The sequence below is a fragment of the Trichechus manatus genome, unplaced genomic scaffold (genome assembly GCF_000243295.1).
Source record: "Trichechus manatus latirostris isolate Lorelei unplaced genomic scaffold, TriManLat1.0 scaffold00076, whole genome shotgun sequence".
Classification (NCBI taxonomy): domain Eukaryota; kingdom Metazoa; phylum Chordata; class Mammalia; order Sirenia; family Trichechidae; genus Trichechus; species Trichechus manatus.
This window is the reverse complement of record NW_004444012.1, coordinates 8414267-8420412: the sequence shown is the minus strand read 5'-3', so window position 1 is coordinate 8420412 and position 6146 is coordinate 8414267.

The following is a 6146-nucleotide window of genomic DNA, read 5'->3' as shown; positions in this document are numbered from 1 at the left end:
AGTGCAACTCAGAAGAGATGCTATTCCTCCTCCTCCTTCTCCTCCCCCTCCTATTTGCAGACGGACGGAACGATGCACAGAGAGATAAATTTGCTCCCTTAAAGCAAGTCCATCCATCGAGGGAAGGACACCCAGGTCCTTCAGGTCCCTGGTCTTTCTTATGGACATGATCCCTCTTGAAAGGAGGTAAGAGGTAAGGGGCACTATGGGTTTCCCCACCAAGACTCCCACCTTACCCATAAATCAGTTTCCAATCTAACCTCTCCCTGGGGATTGAATTACAAACCTCAGTAACCCCAGGGCAGCCTGCCTGGTAATTCCTATTATTCAGCTGTCAGCTGGTTTTTTTTTTAAAAACCTCCCTTCCCAGTGATCCAGTTACCAGAGTTTTAGAGCCCATTCCTTGTCTCAGAGAGAAATCCTATAGCCAGGTGAAACAATGGAGAGGGCTCCCGCCCGCCCCACTTTCTAAGGGAGCTGGGTTTTCTCTTCTGTTGAAAGCAGCCTCCCCTTAACTCTTTGTATCCTCCCAGGTTGCTGGGGAAGGTCCGCCTCCGCCTCCGTCTCAGGCCTCCACGCTGATGCCTTTCAGAACGACTTTGCCTTTCCCCGGGGAGCCTCCTTCCAGAGCTAGCATCAGTCAGCAGCGGAGAAAACAAATTGGGGTGAGGGGTGGAAAGAGAGAGAGAGCGAATTCTCCAACATAATGGTTGCTGCAATGTGCGTTTGCTCTGAGTCCAGTCAAAAGCCTGGGGGTCATCTGTTACTAGGGTGCTGCTGTTAGTCAGGGGATCCAGAGCCCAGCAGGGCCTAGAACTGCTGAGTCTGCCCTGTGCTGTAAGGGGAGCAAGGGGTACTGAGGGAGCGCCTGCTTCGACGGTGAAGAGAGGTGGGGAGTGAGGGTCCTCACCTCCCTGACCCCTTTATCCCTGACAATCTTCCCTGGTTCCTCCAGCGCAGAAGGCCCAGCCTGCTACTTATCCCTAGAGGCTGAGAGCACAGGAGGCCAAGCCACCACAGGGTGTCCTTCAGAACCAGCCCGAGGGCACAGGATGGGAAGGCCTGGGAAAAGAGGTCTTCCAAAAAATGTCATCAGAGGGTGTGGGGAAACCCTGGTGGCATAGTAGTTAAGAGCAACAGCTGCTAACCAAAAGGTCGGCAGTTGGAGTCCACCAGCGCTCCTTGGAAACTCTACGGGGCAGTTCTACTCGGTCCTATGGGGTTGCTAGGAGTCGGAATCCATTTGATGGCAATGGGTCAGGTCGGTCAGAGGGTGTGGCTCACCTCTATCTTGCAAGCTTCCCAGACCCACTAAGATGACCCTGCTGCTCCCCAGCCTCACTGTGCCCTCATTGCCCTACAATGGTGATTCTTAACCTTTTATAGGGTTATAGACCCCTTTGGGAATCTGTTGGAAGTTATGAAGCCATCCCCTACACACCCACACACATGCACACACACTCACACACAGAAAAATGTGTGTACCCAAAAAAAGCCAATTGAGCGCAGTTTCAGGGGTTCACAGACCCTCAAGCAGATGACCCTGGTGAGCATGGTGAGTACATGCATGCCAGGTAAAAACTCTCCTCTGTCAGCTTCCTCGGAGCCCTGGTGACACAGTGATTAAGAGCTTGGCTGCTAACCAAAAGGTCGCCAGTTCGAATCCACCAGCCGTTCCTTGGAAACCCTGTGGGGCAGTTCTACTCTGTCCTATGGGGTTGCTATGAGTTGGAATTGACTCGACAGCAACAGGTTTAGTTTCTTTTTGTTTATCAGCTTCCTTGCCTTGTGGACCCAATTCCACCTTGCTAGGTCGTGCGAAAGCAGAGAGAGCTTGAGTGGGTCAATAAAGTTATGATGGTCCCCCCAGCAGGGCCTGTGTTGCCCTAGAGGACAAATTCTCTGTCCTTCAGTTCCACTCTTGACCCATAGTAATGCCCATGGACTCTACTGGTCACCTTGACACAATGGCCCAGGAGGAAAGCCAGTATGAAGAAAGGAGGGGCGGGACGTGTGTGCTTGGCAAGTGATGGAGGGCTCTACAAACTCTGACAAGGAGGCTCGGTCTCCTCATCTCCCTACCATATGTGGCATGAGTTCAAGGTCACGCTGACCAGCTCTGGCACTCCCCATTGGCCAAGCCTCCCGGTAAAATAATGTACCTCCTTTTGGCTCCAAGCACCAACAGCTGGACATCTATCAACTCCAGAGGGGACCAGGCTGCTGGCCAAACTTGACCCTCCCTCCTTCCCTTTTCCATCTTCTCTGTCCTTTGGGGACAGGATTTCGCTACTTTAGCAAGCACAGCCCCCAGTCTGCCTGCTTCACTCTCTTTCAGGTGTCCTCTGCGGGAGTTAGGGAAAGAATGGGTAGGAAAAAGGAGACTCCAGGCTCCCCTGGGCTGAGGGTCCCAGACCCACTGAACTCAACCAGTCTACAGCTTGGTGGTCAATGCACCATCAATGCCCACCGCCCCTACATGGTCAGGACGCCACTGCCGCTCCCCCAGTCTCTTGCAGGACTGGCTCACTCTCACTGATTTCTGGACTCTTCACTTATCTGTCCTAAAATTCAGGCTTGGTGAAGTCATTCAAGGTCCAGAAAATCTTTGATGGCTCCTCTTTGCCTCCAGAATAAAGTGCAGGTTCCTCAGCCTGGCATTCCAGGGACACTTCTGTAATCTGACCTGAACCTACATGCCCATGCGCACCCTCCTAAATCCCAGCGTGCATCCTACAATCCAATCACCCGGCCTGCCCCTGCTCCCCGGGACAAGCTCTCCAATTTAGCACCTCCTTCTGCTGCCCCTAGGCCTGGGCTGTTTAATATGGCTTTCCTTATTGAGGAGACCCTGGGTGGTGCAGTTAACGTGCTTGGCTGCTAACCAAAAGGTTGCAGGTTCAAGTCCACCCAGCGGCACCTTGGAAGAAAGGCCTGGTAATCTACTTCTGAAAAATCAGCCACTGAAAAACCCTATGGAGCACCGTTCTACTCTGATACACATGGGGGTCACCATAAGTCCGAATCGACTTGACAACTGGTTTCTGCTTATAGAAATTTTCTCCATCCTTCAAGGCCCTGCTCAAAAGCCATCTTCCTGAAGAAGCATTCCCTAAATCTACATTTCTGAATTTTTGTGCTTGCTCCAGTAGTCATTGTCCCTGGAGTTAACACCTTTCATGCTACTTTCCATTATTGTCAGGTCTACCTGTCCAAGCGGACTGTAAACTCCATGAGGGCAGCCACCAGGTTTTTGGCACTTATCCCTAGTACCTGGCACAGAGTAAGTGTTCAATAAATGTTTGTGAAGTACCCCATAGACTCCCTTGTCGATGGGCGAGACCCAAGGCCATGCTGTTCTCCTAGCGTACCATAAACAGGGTGCTTGTCTAGCAGCCCCTGCATTCTTGATGCCATCTCTCCTCATGCCAGATACTTACTTTGCAACTGTCCAAGTCGGGTCAATAAGAGAACATGAGAGCCTCTTTGGATGTGTTTGATCTAAATGCCGCTCAGTAACAGCACCAGTAACAGATTCGCACAGCTTTGGAGCTAGAGTTTTGCTCCGACTCACCCCACGAGGTCGAGTCTAAAAACTCCCTGCCACCTCCTACCCTTGCTTTCTGGATGTGACTTAATTTTCCAGCCCATTCCCGGGAATAAAAAGACGAAAGCAGGACTTCAAACCGGTTCTTTCCCGTTGAGTCCTGGCCTAGGAAGAGAATTCAGAACAGACCTGAATTTTAAAAATTTGGGTGAACCGGGTGGGGGGAGGTGAGGAAGCCCTGCTAGAAACCTAATCTCCCTCTTAGAAAACAAGGGCGGCAGTATGCATTGCATAGCAACCAAATCTCTCGCCAAGTTTTTGAGCAGAGTGGAAAACAGAGGTGCCCCACTCAAAAATGGGGGCCGACTGTGCTGCTTTGAATGCGTCGCCCTGCGCAGTCCCGCCGTAATCCAGTCTCACGCATCAGGCTCCTGAAAGGGCTCACGACACCTCTTCCGAGTGTCCCATTCCAGGGGTTCCACCGGTGATTTTTCCCGTTCTGGATTACCCACATTATAAAAATTCAGGTCTGTTCCAATTTGGCTTCGTCAGCCATGACTGAACCGGTTCAAACCGGTTCAAAGCCCCGGACGCAAGTCACTTTGGCGCCCCCTCTCCGCCTTTTAATAGAGAGGACTCAGGGCTCGCTGGTGTTTCTGAGCCCGTGTTAGAACTGAATCTGTTTGGAAGACGGCACTCTAACTGCGCTTCTGGCGGGGGTCGGAATTTTGCTCTGCCCCTTGCAATGTTTCCAAGGGAAAGTTCGCACATTCGTGACCGTCCCTGGCAGCCGCCCAGCCCGGGACTTGGGGATCCACTCGCCATTGGCCAGCTCTCGGCGTGACGCGCCAGGAGGCGGAGCCTCATCAGCTGTTTGCAGGATGCCCCGAGCGGGCGTATTTTGGAAACAATACCGCGAGGTGCCGAGTCGCCGCCTGCCTCGCTGGCCCGCGCCCGCTGCCGCAGCGGTCACTTTCCGCGCCTCACGCCTCCCGCCGCTGCCGGGTGAGCGCCCGGGCAGCCGGGGGCCGGGCGGAGTTGGATCGCACCTCCTCGGGGAAGTGGGGAGCGGAGTCGCGCTGCGCGTGGGGTCCCGGGAAGGACTGGGCTGCGGGCTTTTGGGGTAACCGTGAAGGACTGGGACGCTGGGGTGAGAGAACGGCGTGCACAACCCACATCTGGGTGCGCTGCCCCAAGAGGGAATTTGAGGGTAACATTTGGGACTCGGAGGAGTTGGGTCCTGGTGGGCAGGGGAGCTTGGGGTGCACTGCTCAGCGGACCTGGGCGCCCAAGAACGGCCCAGCCTCCGGGTCTGACTTTGGGGTAGAGCAGGGAGTTGTGAGGCGTCCTGCCTCCTTGCAGAGTCTGAAGGCGCCTCTCGTTAACAGCTGAGCTTTTTTCCTCCTTTCCAATCGAATCTGGGCGCCAAGCCCCCGAGTGCTCGTCACGCTGGACCCTGGCGCGGAGCCCTGGCATCACGACTCGGAGGCTGAGACTCTCCCCTGGAGTCACCCAGGTCAGCAGTGTGTGTGTGCGCGCGCGCGCGCGCCAGCCACAGTCAAGGACCAGTGTCTGGTCACTGTTTTCTCGTGGGAGGGGTCTGAGTTCAGCATCCCTGTTAGAGCCCTTAGAGGCTGCGATCGCTCGGCAGACTGTAGTTCCCTGCTAGGAATAAAGCCTTCCCTCGCGGTAGTCTCAGGGTATGCCCCCTCACCCCAGTCTGGACATGGCCTCTTCAGCTCAGGGGAAGAGGCAGGAGAGGGTCTCTTCTAAGCTCTATTCCAGCTTTAACTTGAACTTGCCCAGCACTCTTCCGGACCTTCCAGCACAGGAGATCCACCTGCAGGACTTGTGGGGAGTGGAAGGGGTCCGGGGCTTTCAGAGCCACCCCCTCTGACTGCACCTCCCCCGACTCTGCAGCCCGGGCGAGGTCTGACTTTGGGGCTTGGCCTGGAGGGAGAGAGGTAGGTGACAGGCTTCACAGGGAAAACCAGTGACTCCTGCTTGTGATTGGCCTTTGAAGGGCCCTCTCTTAGGTTGCGGTCGTCACTCTGGGTTTGCCAGCCTGTGGGGAGGAGGTGGAAGGGCAGGAGGGAATCCCCTGCCGGGTGACAGGCAGGACAGCACTTGGTCCATTCAGCGGGAAACTGTTTCCTGGTGCCCATAAGCTGGAGTGGCCGCTCCTTTGGGAAGCACTGTCCTAAGAACACTGTGTGCCTGCTTTGCCATCCTGGTGGGCATCTCACTCTCCAGGGAGGAGGGCGGAGACAGGACCATAGGTAGCTCAGGGAGGGAGGCCTGAGGCAAGTACCCCAGAGAGAGCCTGCATTTGGGTGAACAGGATTTCTCAATTACACTGAGGTTCCTTCAGGTCCTTCACCAACCCCCAAACCATTTGAATTGTTCTTCAAAGGCAGGAGACTGGGGGACAGAATCCCCAGAGATCTCTGATTGAGTCTGACAATGACAAGCTGTCTCTCTATATCCTTAACCACAGAGGTGGTTGATGCTTCTGGCTCCAGGGGCCCAAAGGGGTTCCTGGGGTGTGTGTGTGTGTGTGCGCGTGTGTGCGTGTGTGTGTGTGTGTGCGTGTGTGTGT